The 15,819-nt window shown below is 34.4% G+C and overlaps 1 long non-coding RNA gene across 1 annotated transcript in view; it reads left to right on the top strand.

Moving 5' to 3' along the window:
* Positions 1-15,819, top strand: part of LOC127881710 (uncharacterized) — a 21,960-nt gene continuing 6,141 nt past the window's right edge. Inside the window, exon 1 of the long non-coding RNA XR_008050207.1 lies at positions 1-117. This is a non-coding gene — a long non-coding RNA (uncharacterized LOC127881710). The remainder of the gene's footprint in view (positions 118-15,819) is intronic.

Below are 15,819 nucleotides of genomic sequence, written 5' to 3' on the forward strand. Positions count from 1 at the left end.
AGGCTAAAGTAATATCCGGTATTTCTCCAACTAAAGTTGCCAGTGTAATATCAGAGCATGATATATTATTTCTATGTAATATTTCTTCAGTTCTGTATTGAAGACTTGATCTTTCTTGTGAGTATTTTGAACAGTCAAGTATGAAGTGTTCAATAGTTTCTGGTGTTCTACATTGTAGTCAATATTATTAATCTGTGTAAGTCTATACCGATGTTTTAAATCGTTGTCGACTCGATAATAGCCTACAAACATGCACTGAACCAACCAAATGTCTGTGCGCTGGTTTGCAACTGACAATAACAAAAGCAAAAAGTTAAGAAATAATTTGTGTACGTAATAGTTTGTTTCTCGAATAACCCACATCCGATAGTTAAGATGCGTAGGGATTAAATCGCACGAGTGATTTGAAACCACTCATCTAAACTTCTGGTTGTGGGTTAATCAACAACGAACAATAAAGTACACGAATTATTTCGATTCTAACACGATTTTTAATAAAGATTTATATAGTTTATATTATTTTTCTGCTGTACTATTTTATGTGAAGTTTCGCCCATAAAAATAACTTTCGGCTGTTCTGTTGATCAGAACCGCGACTTTCATTCATTTATAGCTGGCTAATTACGCTGGTTGAAAATGTATCGGCATGTTTTGTTTAGTTACAGCGCGTGCTTTCAGTGTATAAGGTCCGCCCACAATTATTGCAGAATATCCAGTTTCTTCTTTGTTTATATGAAAGTTCACTGTATCATGCATGAAATGCACAATTTCCACGAGGATAACATCGGGGTTTTCATCTCCGAAGTAACTGTCAACGATTTTATCGTGGACGAGTACACATTACGGACCGATTAGTGTGCTAGGTATAAGTGAAATTATTGATTGATATTGATACAGGGTTATTCCCTCACACCTAATCGAGATAAGAATGTAATTGACATGACGCCTTATCTATGATCGCTCCGCCCACTAGAATTGATCCACCAATCAGCGATCGATTAATCGGGCGCACTCGTCAGCAACGACCTGTCCGCCATTTTCTAGACAAGCTACATGTTTAGGTTCACTTTTATTCCAACGAGTTTCTTTTGTTTTCCTCTTTAAAAAACGATTAAAAATGGTTAAACGGTGTCAATGTGGATTATGTAACTCGGACAATCGATATCATGAAAGATTAGTTGGTGACATTTAATTTATATCGTTTCCAAAGCCGAAAAGAGATCTTGAGAAGTGTAAGAGATGTATAAATACATGCGGTCGTCACCACGAACAACTCAACGTCAACACTGTCAAAGACAATAATAATATATTTTTATCGGATATACTAGCAGATTTAAATAGTTTATGTTATCGATCTGATTATCACATAATATTTCACTTTTTTTAATAGTATTATCAGTTACTAGGTCAGAAGCGAGATTCATCTGCATTACTTAAAGAGAAATAAAACCCAGCATGAAGCCCAATTCATGCTGTGTTTTATTACTCTGATAGTAATGCACTTAATTGACATCATACATGTTATTTGAAGGTGACATGTGATATATTATCTTATTAGCGGTATCTACACATTTGCACTCATGTGGTGTCACCAATAAACGCTTTTAATCCACACTAAGAGCTCGAATGCCTACATCTCATTTTTAAAACGAGTTTCGTTTATATTGTTCGGATTAAAAAACGGAAATGAAATATGGCAAAAACGGTGTAAAAAGGGTTAATGCAACTCTGGCATTTGGTATCCAGAAAGATAAGTTAGATGAATTAAATTTATACCATTTCCAACGCGGCTATGCGGTCTTGACAAGAGATCCCCTTTATAGAACATTAATTTATTTCACAAACTTTAAATGTCATATACGCAATAACTAAGCATTATTAAGTATGTATGATGTCACGTGTGCATGTAAAATAATTGAGAATTTTGGTACCCAATTCGTGTAACTTTACGAAATCCCCGTTAAAAATCGCGTTTCTGTGTGTGTCAGAAACAAGTGAAAACCATTTTGTTATTATTTTAATAAAGACGTATCGATAAAAGAGTTATTATTACTGATATTAGTTAACCAATAAATGCGGTAACTTTGGGGAAGTCGGTACCTGCGCGAGCTTCTGATATTGGTAGCCTTGTTAATTTATCATAGCCTGACCGTATTCCATTTCGTACAACGCTAATTTTATATCAGACAATGTCCAAACTTACTGTGTTGTTTTTGCGCTTTAAATTAATGTGATTGATAAATGTCCCATAAGCAATGTTTAATATGATTAATATCACTTTTATACGCAATAACATGTGGGATTTGGGTACCCACCCGGCGTTAGAAAGCGCGTAAAACTTCACCGAATTCCCAGTTATAAAGCGCTATTTCGTGTCAAATACACGGGTAGGGGGGGGGGGGGGAATGTTTCGGTAATAATTTTGTTAATAACACGGGTTAATATTGGTGAAGTGTTAATTTATTGCAAATACCACAACACGTAATAACGGGTTCGATTTCGGTAAGCGCGCAAGCGTTTGAGAGCGTGTTTAATGTACCGATTTACCCGTTATAAATAGCTGATGTTCTATTTAATCGTATATTTTTGCAATTGCAGAATAACTAAATGGAATCAACCCCTTTACAAGTGTGATATGGTGTTAAACAAGTCCATAAAATCATCCGGAATATCGCGTAAATCTATATGCAGTCTATAGGCAAAGAAGCCGACGAAACCGAAAAAAATAGGATTATATATATAATGGAGCTATCTTACTCACCCGGCGGCAGCGTTCCTGTTGGACAATGTTAAAGTTATTTTCAATGTCCCTTGACATATTGCTTTTATATTTTGCATACTTCTTTACTAACATGACCCCAACCTATAAACAAGAGCAGACAACTGTATCAAGCATTTTGTAAGAATTATGGCCCTTTTTCCACTTAGAATATGCATATTATTGATAAGTCCATGTTAAAGTTTGCATACCACCTCAAATATTTTCTATGTCCCTTGACATATTGCTTTCATATTTTGCAAACTTCTTAACCAACATGACCCCAATCTATAAACAAGAGCAGATAACTGTAACAAGCATTTTGTTAGAATTATGTCCCTTTTGCCCTTTTTCCACTTAGAATATGCATATTATTGATAAATCTATGTCAAAGCTTGCGTACCACGTCAAATATTGTCTATGTACCTTGCCATATTGCTTTTATATTTTGCATACTTCTTTACCAACATTACCCCAATCTATAAACAAGAGCAGACAACTGTATCAAGCATTTTGTAAGAATTATGTTCCTTTTTTTACTTAGAAAATTGAAAATTAGGATAAGTTTTGTGTTTAGGTTCACTTTATTCATAAAGTATCAAAGCTATTGCTTTCATACTTGCAATACTTACTAACTATCATAAGGAGACTCTAGCTGCAGGCAAAGTTATGTAACTCTAACTGGCATTTTGACAGCATTATGGCCCCTTTATACTTAGATAATTTAACATTTGGTTAAGCTTAAAAGTGTGTTTAGATCCACTTTACTTCTAAAGTATCAAGGCTAGTGCTTTCAAACCTCAAATACTTTCTTACTATAATGAGGGTACTGTATCTGGCAAGTTGAATTTCACCTTGACCTTTGAATGGCATTGACTCTTAAGGTCAAATTGATAAATTTTAATTAAATTGCCATAACTTCTTTATTTATGATCAGATTTGATTCATACTTTGACAAAACAACACTTACCTGACATACCACAATGGACTCCACCCAAACCATCCCCCACGCCCCACCCCAGAATCCCCCGCCCCCGAAATTATTTTTTTTATTTTTCCTTTTTTTATTTTAAAAAAATATAATAAATGACCACACACCCAGATTATACCCCCTCACCACCACCACCCACCCACCCTTTTTTTTTCTTTGAAACATGGCAAAAAAAAACAACAAATATTTATTTATTTTATTTTTTAAGGACCGTCCAACCATCCCACCCAAGCTATTGCTATAAAACTTGAAATAAAATCTTACTAGTTTGTTTTATGTCTTAACAAATGTTCAATACATTGTGAACAATATACTTGAACTCAGAATCGTCTATGAAGTAAAACTTCTTTAAAACATAAGCGATCAATATGTTTCAATTATGGTCCTCTTCCACTTAGAATATGGCTATATTACCTTGACCTTATTGAATATTAGCAATTTCCCCATGATGGCTTACGTTATAATGTCAAGCACTCGAATAGTCGAGCGCGCTGACCTCTGACAGCTCTTGTTTGTTTTTGGTTTGGCCAGATCAGCAAACAAATTTAGAATAATTTGAGAATTAAGCTCTCTCACATTATTTCATGACATCATAACTTACATCATCATTATAGAGTTTTTAAAGTAATTATTCTACGACGACAGACATTTAATGACGAACAGAAAATATGAATTTGGAGGAAATTACAAACATAATTGGAATTAACAAATACCATCATGTAATTAGTATTGATTTATGAAACCTGTGTTTGTTCATCAAACCTGGACAATATATTTACAAAGTGAATGTTTGTCTCAGAAAAAAACACTTAAAAACGTTTGTGAATTGTGGTCCAGTCTACATGTATTTGCAATTCAATATTTTCACAAAATTATCATCTGGCAATGATAAATATGTGTAAATATGGTTTGATTAATGTCAGATGCAAACTCAGATTCATTATGTGTATTCTACTTTATTTGCTTTTGTAATAAAAACAGTCTTCAATAATGGCATATTGATCTTGAATCTTGTAACTTAAATGGCAGGCGTTGAAAGGAAAACATAATTTAAAGGTTTTTCTATCACCTCAATACTACAATAATATACCAATATATATGATGCGTGTATGTTTAAAGTTCTTAATATTTTCCTGAAACTGCCATTTCCACACTTATAATTTTCCCCAAAACCCACTTTTCACACTAATTTTCTCCTATAAAAAGTCAGGTCTTTTTCCCAGTCTTCTGAAAAAAAACCTGACCAGTATTAAAAGCATATGGTCTGCTGGTCAGAAACTGTCCTGTCAGCATGGCTGATAGTTCTTGTCTGATAAATGCCCTCAGAGAGATCAGGAATTGCAAGCGCATTATTTCTGCAGAAATTGCATTTGGAAAGTTTAAAGTCTGATTTCTCATTATGCAACAGCCATGTTGTTTGTTTAAAGGTCAAGGTCACAGTGGAGACTCGAAATTACGTGTTTGTGTCTGGCTCATAATTTTTAGCTCGGCGTTTTCGGAGAAAACCTGAGGTATTGTTATAGTCAGCTCGTCGTGTCGTCCATGTCCCCTGTCCGCGTGGTGCTAAAACCTTAACATTGGCTCTAAATTCAAAGTGCTTTTACATACAACTTTGAAACTTTATATGTAGATGTACTTTCATGAGTTCTACACGCCACACCAATTTTGGGGTCACTAGGTCAAAGGTCAAGGTAACTGTGACCTCTAAAAAAATAATTAAAAAAATCTGACAAGCTTTCATTTATTCAAAACTGCACCCGTAGCCGAGCGTGGCTCCCGTTATGCGGTGCTCTTGTTTTGTTCATAATTTCATTTCAAAATAAATTTGCACAACTGATCATATCAAGACAAAGTGAGGCATGCAACAACCATGTTTCTTGCTTCAAGGTCAAGGACAAGTGTTTACATAATCCATATATGTATATAGCCAAAGTACATGTTTGTGAATGTGCCATACCTTTCCTGTGCATGACAAGATTTCAACATAAATTGATAAAACAAAATGAAAATTAAATCAAGACAATGTGTTGCCTTCAATAAGTATGTAGCTTGCTTCAGTGTCAAGGTCCTAGTTTGTGCATTTTTCTAACATTGCCTATGACTTTTTTGTGCATTATGGTATTTTAAAATAAATTGGCTGGGACAATATAATGCGTGAAACACCCATGCGGGTCACTTCAAGGTACAAGTCACACCAGACACTTTTAAGTTTGTCTATATTTCTTGTGTATGTGTGTATTTAGAAGTTTATGAGGTCCATCTGCGCCTAAGGCTGCATTATATGTAGACCCGGATTGTGCCCCAGAAATCCTACCTAATTGTTTAAACTTAATAGGCTAACAAAAGTTGGAACATATTTTTAATCAAAGCTGCAAGTTACAGCTATTTCTAGTTTTTCAAAGGTTTTCAATTTAAGTGTGATCGATCTTGTGTTTTTTTGGGGAAATGGGAAGTATCTGTAGGAAACGCCAGCTGTCTGGTATGGTGACCACAATCCAAACTCAAGTGCGCCAACAAAATTATGGAGCAAGGATTGAACCCGGGTCGCTGAGGTCACAAGCTTTCGGGACAGGACTGGTGTTGAACTTAGGTCGCCTTCTTAAGAAGCAAATGTACCAATCATGCGTTAATTTGACAATCATTTTTATATCTGTATAGTTTATTGGAGAAGTTGTTCATCTTTTCAATATGACATGTTGAACGCACCAATTATGGTGGTATTTTTAAAGGGGCCTTTTCACAGATTTTGACATGTTTTGAAGTTTGTCATTAAATGATTTATATTGATAAATGTAAACATTAAATTTTAAAAGCTCCAGTAAAAAATCAAAAATAAAACTTTAAAAAGGAAAAAAAAGTAGCCCGCATCAGGGCTTGAACCAGTGACCCCCGGAATCTTGAAGTAAAAACGCATTAGCCAACTGAGCTATCTTGCCAAGCATACATAAGTAGAGTATTTTATAAGTTATATAAGCAATCTTCGTAGTTTCACAAATTTAAACAACAACAACAGAACTCTCCAAATTATTCAATCGTTTCCCGTTGCAACGCTTTATAATTTTTAGGTTTTTAAATCGTCAAAAGATGCATATAATGGCTATATTAGGCCATGGCAAATGTTCAGTAATACTGTTTCCTCACAAATATCATTACTAAACCGAAAATTTGCGAATCTGAAACAATTTTTTTCAATTTTGTCAATTTACCAAACCGTGAAAAGATCCCTTTAAAAAGGTGTATGTCACTAATGTTAAATAGGTATCAGTGGTGTAGTGGATATGGTGTCCGCCTAGAGATCAGGAGGTCATGAGTTCGATCCCCACTGTGGGAGCGTTCTTTAGATTTTCCTCATAGACACCAAGGAAACCGACTAGAGAGCGTTTCAAATAAGCCTTAGGCTTTCTATGCAATCAAGCTGAATCAAATAGGTTTAAACTAAATAGGCTTTATGTGTAGCAACAGTTACCAGTTACAAAGGTCTGGCACAAACATGCGTCATTATCCCTTTCCTGCAAAGTGAAAATGGCTATGTGCAAACAGCATAAAACCAGAACAGTCTGCGAGTAACTCGCAGTCTGTTCAGGTGTAATGCTGTTTGCGTCTCATCAGTATCTTAAGGTTGGAAATAAAGCCTTCAAAACTTGAATCTAGTTAGAAAGGTCTTTAATTAAATTTAACTTTCTTAGGGACTACAAATGGTAAAAATAGGTTTCTAAGTGGTAAATGTTTAACTGTTCAAATTATGTGTGGCAAACAACACTCAATTCTGTCTCCAGTGACAATTAGTGCGGGCATCTGTGTTTTTAGGAAACGTTTCTGGTTTTAGTCTTAAACAGACATTCCAATTTCATTTGCTTAGACATAGGTTTCACAGATTAGTTGTTAAAATATATCAACAACACAAATATATTTGTAGGTAGGGTAAAAACTCTAGTTCATGCTGACAGCACAATTAATGCTCCCTAATATCCGCAGATAAATGAAGATAACTAAATGTGGCTGGTTTAAGTGTTCATCATTTTTCAAACAGGGTATATAGACTGACTGAGGGGAAAATAGCTTGAACAATTGCACCATGAAATAAATGCAGCAAATTAAGTGTATGTATTCTCATCATCCATCTGACAGAATTTGATACACATTATTAGCAAATTTTGCATGCTCTTATTTTTTATTTATTTATTATATTATATGACAGCCAAGCATATATATTGTATGTGTTGTTTGCTTAGTAAATGTCATAAAATTATAAATGAAAATTTGAAGTCACCTCAAATTTAAGAAGTTTGACTGTTTGTGAAAATTCTTATTTGTATGATTATTTTCTTTCATTGCAGTAGGAACAAACAAACATCTGAGCAGTGAACCTACTGATTACACTTCTAAAAATCTATCATACATCAGTTTAAGAAAAAAACGAAATTTGTAAATTATACATCAAAAACTAAACATGTAATGTGTTTCCAATGAATCAAGAAACAATTTCGAACAAAACAACAACTTTAAAACACCTAAATCACCAGAGAAGCCCTTAATTAAGTGCTTCAGTGGGAAAGTCATTTTCTGTGAAATTTCAGACAATTCCAGATCCAGATGATAATTGGCTTTAAATTTTCCCCTCAAAGTGTAGCACTTTATTCAATTCTTACAACTGTATGTATGTTTACACTCAAGGGAATTCTTCAAAACAACCTAAATAGTGATTTTTCAGAACTTCTATTCTTCCTGTCAGAGAGAAAGTATATGTCAAAGAAAATTATCTACATGTAAATTAATAATTGTGAACAAAGGACATGTATAATATGCAACCCACCCACTACCAATTTGCAACCAAGTTGTAATCATGAAAAAAAAAGATATCTTTTTATTTACTATCTTCATCTCTAATTCCCTCATAACTAACTGGCATCTTATTAGCTCGACTTTTCGAAGAAAAATGAGAGCTATATTACTCACCCCGGCGTCGGCGTTATTTAAAGTTTTTTTTATAAAATCAAATAAATTAAACACTATCAAAGATAATTAACTTAAACTTGGAATACTTGACAACAAGACAATTGTGTTTGCCGAGCAAACTACGTCTACATTTCTCAAGTATTTGAATATAACTAAAAAAAATATGTAATGAACTGTAGATTTGCAAGAGACTGTTTTCATGACTTTTGTGCTGTTATCAACAATTTTGTGAGTTATGAATTAAGTCATGAGCATTAAGTCATGAGTCATTACTTGAATTAAGTCATGAGCAGTGCTGCTATGGATGTGACATACCTCTTTTACGATCAATTTTCAGGCCAATTGATGTTCAGCCCCATTTTACATATCCAAAAGTATTATTTTATTTACCCCCCCCCCCTTCCATAAAATTAGCTTTATTAAAAAAAAGTATTCTTTAAATCTGAATTTAAGTTTTAAGAAGGATATCTATCAAAAGAATCTATAATCAATTTAAGTCCTTAAAAAATTTAATAATTTTAAGCAGGGATCATATTTTCCTGCAACAATAATCGGTTTGGATTTAAATGGGGAAAAAGTGTCCGAAAATATATATCCGAAATCATGACAAATTACTTTAAAACATATACCATTGATTTCGCCATTCATGAAGGTGGTATGATAAATGTACAAGTTTAATGCCCTTAGGCATTTTTTTAAACGGAAAATACAAGTTTTCTCAATTGGTTCATTGATGTTTTGTGTGCCGTTGAATCTGACTTTTTTTCAACGCTGTCAATACTAGTTAGTTAATATAAATCTTTGTAAGTCTATACCGATGTTTTAAATCCTTGTCGACTCGATAATAACTAACAAACATGTACTGAACCAAACAAATGTTTGCGCGTAGGTTGGCTGCTGACAAAAACAAAACCAAATAGTTAAGAAATAATTTGTGTACGTTATAGTAAAATGTTGTCGAATAACCCACAGCCGATAGTTAAGATGCCTAGGGATTAAATCACGATTGCGAAGCACGAGTTATTTGAAACCACGTATCGAAACTTCCAAAAGTCGTGTCTTATTCAACAACAAATAATAAAGTACATGAATTATTTTAATTCTAACACGATTTTTTTCTTAAGATTTATACAATGTATATTATTTTTCTTGTGTACTATTTTATGTGAAGTTCCGTCCAAAAATAACTTTCTGCTGTCCTTTCGATCAGATCCGCGACTTTCATTCATTTATTGCCGGATTTTTACGCTGGTGGAAAATGTATCGGCACATTTTGTTTAGTTACAGCGCGTGCTTTTAGTGTATAACGTCCATCCATAATTATTGCAGAATATCCGATTTTCTTTTTTGTTTATATTAAAGTTTACTGTATCATACATGTACATGAAATGCACAATTTCCACGAGGATGACATCGAGGTTTTTATCTCCGAAGTAACTATCAACGATTTTATCGTGGACGAGTACATATTACGGACCGATTAGTGTGCTAGGTATAAGCCAGTGAAATTATCGATTGATATTGACAAGTGGTTATTCACGCATGACTAATACACAACCGCGCGAATCTTCGCTGCTTGGGGTCATACTCTGATACTAGACGGCTGACGTGCAATAAACTGGTCCTGACCGGTTAAGAGACTGCAGCGAATGGTTTATCACACCTAATCGAGATAAGAATGTACATAGTGTGTGTGTTAGCATGTGCTCCGTGTAATCGATTTCATGACATGGGAATTTTAGCAAACAGAATCGGACCGACTGTTTGGGATTTTCAATCGGTCTTTCATAACCCCAATCGGTCTAGGACCGAAAAAAAACGAAAGAAATATGATCCCTGATTTTAAGTAAATTAAAAATCCTTAAAATCCCACAGCTAAGATATTTCACGTAAAACTTTCTCTTGGAAAGAACCTTGACTGATTTCAGGTTGTCCTTCTCGGATCCTGGACATCCTTTTGTAATTTTTCATTTTCATATTGGGGGGGGGGGGACAAATCTTGAAAACTATAAGATATATGAACTGAAAACTTAATATGTAGATAGATATTTATTGAGGAAAGTGCATTACATAAGGTCTCTAACTCTTGCTTTCATATTGGCAGAGTTAGTCCCTTTTCTTAGTTTGTATATTTAAACTTAGACTGTGGCATACCTTAAAAACTATTATAGAATGTGCATCAAATGTGAACTTCATAGATAGATAGATCTTAATTTGGGGATTTGTAGTGCACAAGGGCCATAACCATTGCTTCCATATTTTTAACAGTTATTGTCCTTTCTTAAGATCATATATTTTACTTGGTCCAAAGCACATCTCAAATATTATAAAAGGTATCAACTTTTCACTTCATAGGTAGATAACTCTTACTGAGGAGAATGCCTAATGTGGCCTCTGTTTCAGATACATCATTTCGTGAATTTTTTTATGGAGATGTGCCCTCTTTTCGATCTCTTTTTTCAGAATAAGGTTTACGCTTAAAAGTCCATTAGCTTATTAAGAAATTAAGCTTTTAATTTAGATGAGTAAATTAGTGTATTAACATTATCAGAAACTACAAATTAATGCAAGATTTCAGTTTTGTATTTTGTGTATATATATGTCATTGCAACTTTATATGAAACCTACTTGAACAACTATCACAACATAATTTTTGAATTATTTTCTGATCTCTCTTGTTGAGAAATATTTGAAGCAGTAAACCTTTTTCAAAGCAAGCTGGGAACCATGATACTGGTCTAGCCATTTATTGTGCATTCAAGAAGTGTGTGGTTGGATATTCACAAAGATACTCTCTTTGCCAAAGCAAAGCAAATAAAGTCCTTTATAATTAAAAGCAAACTTTCGCGCACAAAATTCTAAAAGTTGTAATTAAATAATCAGCGATGTTACAGAACTGGAGGCATTAGATGTAATTGTGTGTCTATGATTATAATCAGTGATGTTACGTAACTGGAGGCTTTAAACGTAATTGTGTGTCTATACGATGCCTGTATGATGTTGACACGAGCCCGGCAATCTGCTCTGAGCACACATGGAAGGTCTTTAGGGTCATGTCTGGTATTAACAGTTGTTTAAATTACCTCTAAATAGATTTGGCTTGTAGGCTTTTTGTACTTAAGTTAACTAGTGCAGAATAAACTCAAAGATTTTGTACTTAACCCTTTACCATTCAGAACCATGTGTAGTCCCTTTGAAAATTAAATTAAATCTAAGACCTATCTACCCGGTAAATAGTTTCAAATTTTTACGCCATAATTTCCAATCAGCTAAGCAGCAAACAGCATAAAAACTAAATAGACAGATAGGTACTGGCAACTTGCTGTTCTGGTTCTATGCTTGTTGCACATTGCCATTTACACTTTGCTTCTGAGCAGGATAGAGTTAATAATAGAATAATAATAATAATAATAAACCAATGCACATTTCTGAATGTCATTGTGAACATAACTTGTGCATGCCATATTTCTTTGTGTGTCATTATTTGTTACATATTGTTAGTGTGCCATAGCGTCTACGAATTTTAACAAGGATGATTTGTAATGTCGGCTGCATGTTTAATTGACACCAGAGATAATTAAAACAAGATTTAAAATATCACTTCTCTTTTCAAACTTAATCCTACCGGCCTAGAGTTTTCATGTTTTGTACCCTATGACAGAAACTGGAACAACTATAATTGTTTAAATTATGCCTTTTGGGGTCATAACAGCCCATTAGTTATACACGGATTTACAGACAAAAAAATTATATTTAACCATGCCCAGTGATTTCATATTTGGTAGCAGTTAAGTACATGTACATATATGAAATCAAGACATTGACACACCCAGTTCAGATCACATGTTTTATATACACTTAAAAATGACTTATACAGTCTTGTGCTCTGAAACTGCAATTTGCAGTACTCAACAAGGAGGCATTAATGCAGTAAAGTTTATCCCATTGTTTGTTAATTCATCAGTAACAGTGTCATAATTAGATAAACAAAAAAATCCATAATATCATAATTTTCCCACATTTTTGTATAGTACAACAATGCGTAATATCTAATTAATAAATACTGATGATTGCTTCTACCAGTGTTAATTAAAAGAACTAAAAAAGGCAACATTAAGGCATAGATGTGACTGACTGTTTTGGGAGCTGTCTGGACGCTTTCAGTGTACTAATGTCTGAAGGTTTCTCAATTATCAGGACATAATCAGCATATTGGTCCAAGAACTGATGACAGTTATAGGTGATGCATGTACTATTAGGTAGACTAATTATAGGATAGCATTTGGCTGTGTCATCTTAAATTGAGGAAGAATTCAGAAGCATGTCAGGATAAGGAAAACTGGAATGTTACTGAAATCCTGTACAAAATATTGATGAGTATTGATGCAAAGCATCAGAGGCCGACGGGAATTTCAGTGTAAAAGGCACTCAATAAAGTTACATGGAACGATTTTTTTCTACTGTATATATTAATATAATGGCCAATTATTTTAAACTAAATAGAAAAAGATACTGGTATAACCATTATCAATGATGTTGTGTTACAACCCCCAAATAATCATTATGTATGATTTTGTGTTGTAATCCCCAGATATTTCATAGTTCATTTTATTTACATTGGTTTCCTTTTATTTTACTGGCATTCGTGTGCAGTTGTCATTAATGGAACAGAACTGTGTAGGTTTTAAAAATCTTCTTCATCTTGTAAGCGTAATTTCATATTTTTCTCAACTTCAATTGGAGATAATTCTGAACTTATTCTTACGTTGCTCATTTACGATAGGAGTTGAGTACTCATTGATTTGAAAACACTGTAAAAGTTTTAATGTGTTTACGACCCCCACCCTCTCACACATATATTTCATGGGCATAATAAAAACAAAAAATGGTTACAATAAAACAGCATATTTATTTAAACTTAAATGTCTACATCAAAACATAGAACACAAATAAAATAATTTGATTCTACTGGGGCTCGAGCCTTGGGCCTCTCACATGTGAAGCGAGCGTATAACCACTACACTACGGAACCGCTTGAAAATCACCTTCTAACTAAGATATTAATAATGACTGTAGTGTAACGGTTACCAATAAAGCAACAAACCGTGTAAACGCTGTCGTCTTGTAAAATTGAAGAAAATATGCGTTAACCAAAGCTTGAACAGCAAAAGTCTGCGCTTTTGTTAGAAAAATCACAAAATAAATGTATTTTGATTATGTTTTGTTTTTATACAAAACCAGAAAGTTTCATCGGTTCGCTTATTTGCCTAGTCCCTGTGATCTTTTATTATTGCCCAGTCCCTGTGATCAGTTATTAATTTAAAGAATTAGCTTAACATTATTGGCAATAAATGTTGTAGTTAATGTAATAGGCACAAATGCAGTACTTATTAGGCCCCCCCCCCCTTCGAAGAAGAGGGGGTATATTGCTTTGCTCATGTCGGTCTGTCGGTCGGTCTGTCGGTCGGTCTGTCCGTCCACCAGGTGGTTGTCAGACGATAACTCAAGAACGCTTGTGCCTAGGATCATGAAACTTCATAGGTACATTGATCATGACTAGCAGATGACCCCTATTGATTTTGAGGTCATTAGGTCAAAGGTCAAGGTCACGGTGACTCGAAATAGTAAAATGGTTTTTTGAATGATAATTTTAGAATGCATACGCGGCCAACAGGGCACACTCTGAACAATAATACTGAAGCAACTGGTCTGTAATCCTAAATCTATAATTATCAGTCCAATGAAACATCATCCTTTTAGTAAAATACAGTGGATCAGTAAAAATATTATCAGAATATGAGATTTTTTTGTATATTTTGTATATTAAATATTGTGTTTATGTTTAATTTTGTTGATTAATATAAATATAAGCAGGACAGGGGAGGTAATACACTACAGGGCAGAGCTCCAGATAAGGTTTTGTGAATTTCTTAAATTACTACCAGATTTTCAAAAAGAATTCTTAACTTTTGTGTTTAAGTTTGGACCCGTCGTGTCGCGTTTTTGTTTAGCTTTTCCGACTGTGTCGGCAACTGAACATACAACATTGTATAAGATCTTTTCTATAATGTCTTTCTTAACATTTAACTTTGGCTGACTTTGCGTACAATATGTTAAAAGAGTGTTTTGGACGCTTGCAGTTTTTTAGGACGCTCTCTTGGCGCCGCCATTGGTTTTTGACAGATAGACTGTATACGCCATTTTTATTGGAAAAAATGCGCTTCATTAAACAAACCAGATAACCATTCTATATAAGCACCGCAAAGATCTTTAAAACGCGAAAAGAACTCAATAAAAATCGATACGAACCGATGTATAAATAATATTCGTAACTTGATTTTGTAATTCTTAATGGTACGACAAGATTTTAAAATAAATACGTAACGGACTTGAAAATAATTCGTAATTACGTAAATACGACCCTTATCTGGAGCTCTGCTACAGGGGAAACAAATGCAATAAGTTTAAGTTTATTGTTACAGATTTGCCTCCCTTGTAATATATTTAAATTTACCAAATGTAAGGCTAACTGCATTTTTGTAATGCATACTACTACTACTACTACTAACTACTACTACTACTACTACTACTACTACTTCTACTACTACTACTACACTACTGATGCCTACTGCTGCTGCTGGTGCTGCTGCTACACTACACGACTACTACTACTACTACTCTACTACTACTAATACTAACTACTAATACTACTACTACTACTACTACTGCTACTACTAATACTACTACACTACTTCTACTGTACGACGACGAAGGACGACTACGATCGACGACACGACGAGGACGACGACGCGACGCCGACGGACGACGACTGACGACGAGGACGACGACGAAGACGACGACGACGGCGACTACGACGGCTCGACGACGACGACGACGACGACGGACGACGACGACGAGACGACTACAACTACTACTACTACTACTACTACTACTACTACTACTACTACTACTACTACTACTACTACTACTACTACTACTACTACTACTACTACTACTACTACTACTACTACTACTACTACTACTATTTCTTTTGCTACCACCACCACCACCACCTACTACTACTACTACTCTATTACTACTACTACTACTGCTA

The sequence above is a fragment of the Dreissena polymorpha genome, chromosome 5 (assembly GCF_020536995.1).
Source record: "Dreissena polymorpha isolate Duluth1 chromosome 5, UMN_Dpol_1.0, whole genome shotgun sequence".
In the NCBI taxonomy this organism is placed as follows: domain Eukaryota; kingdom Metazoa; phylum Mollusca; class Bivalvia; order Myida; family Dreissenidae; genus Dreissena; species Dreissena polymorpha.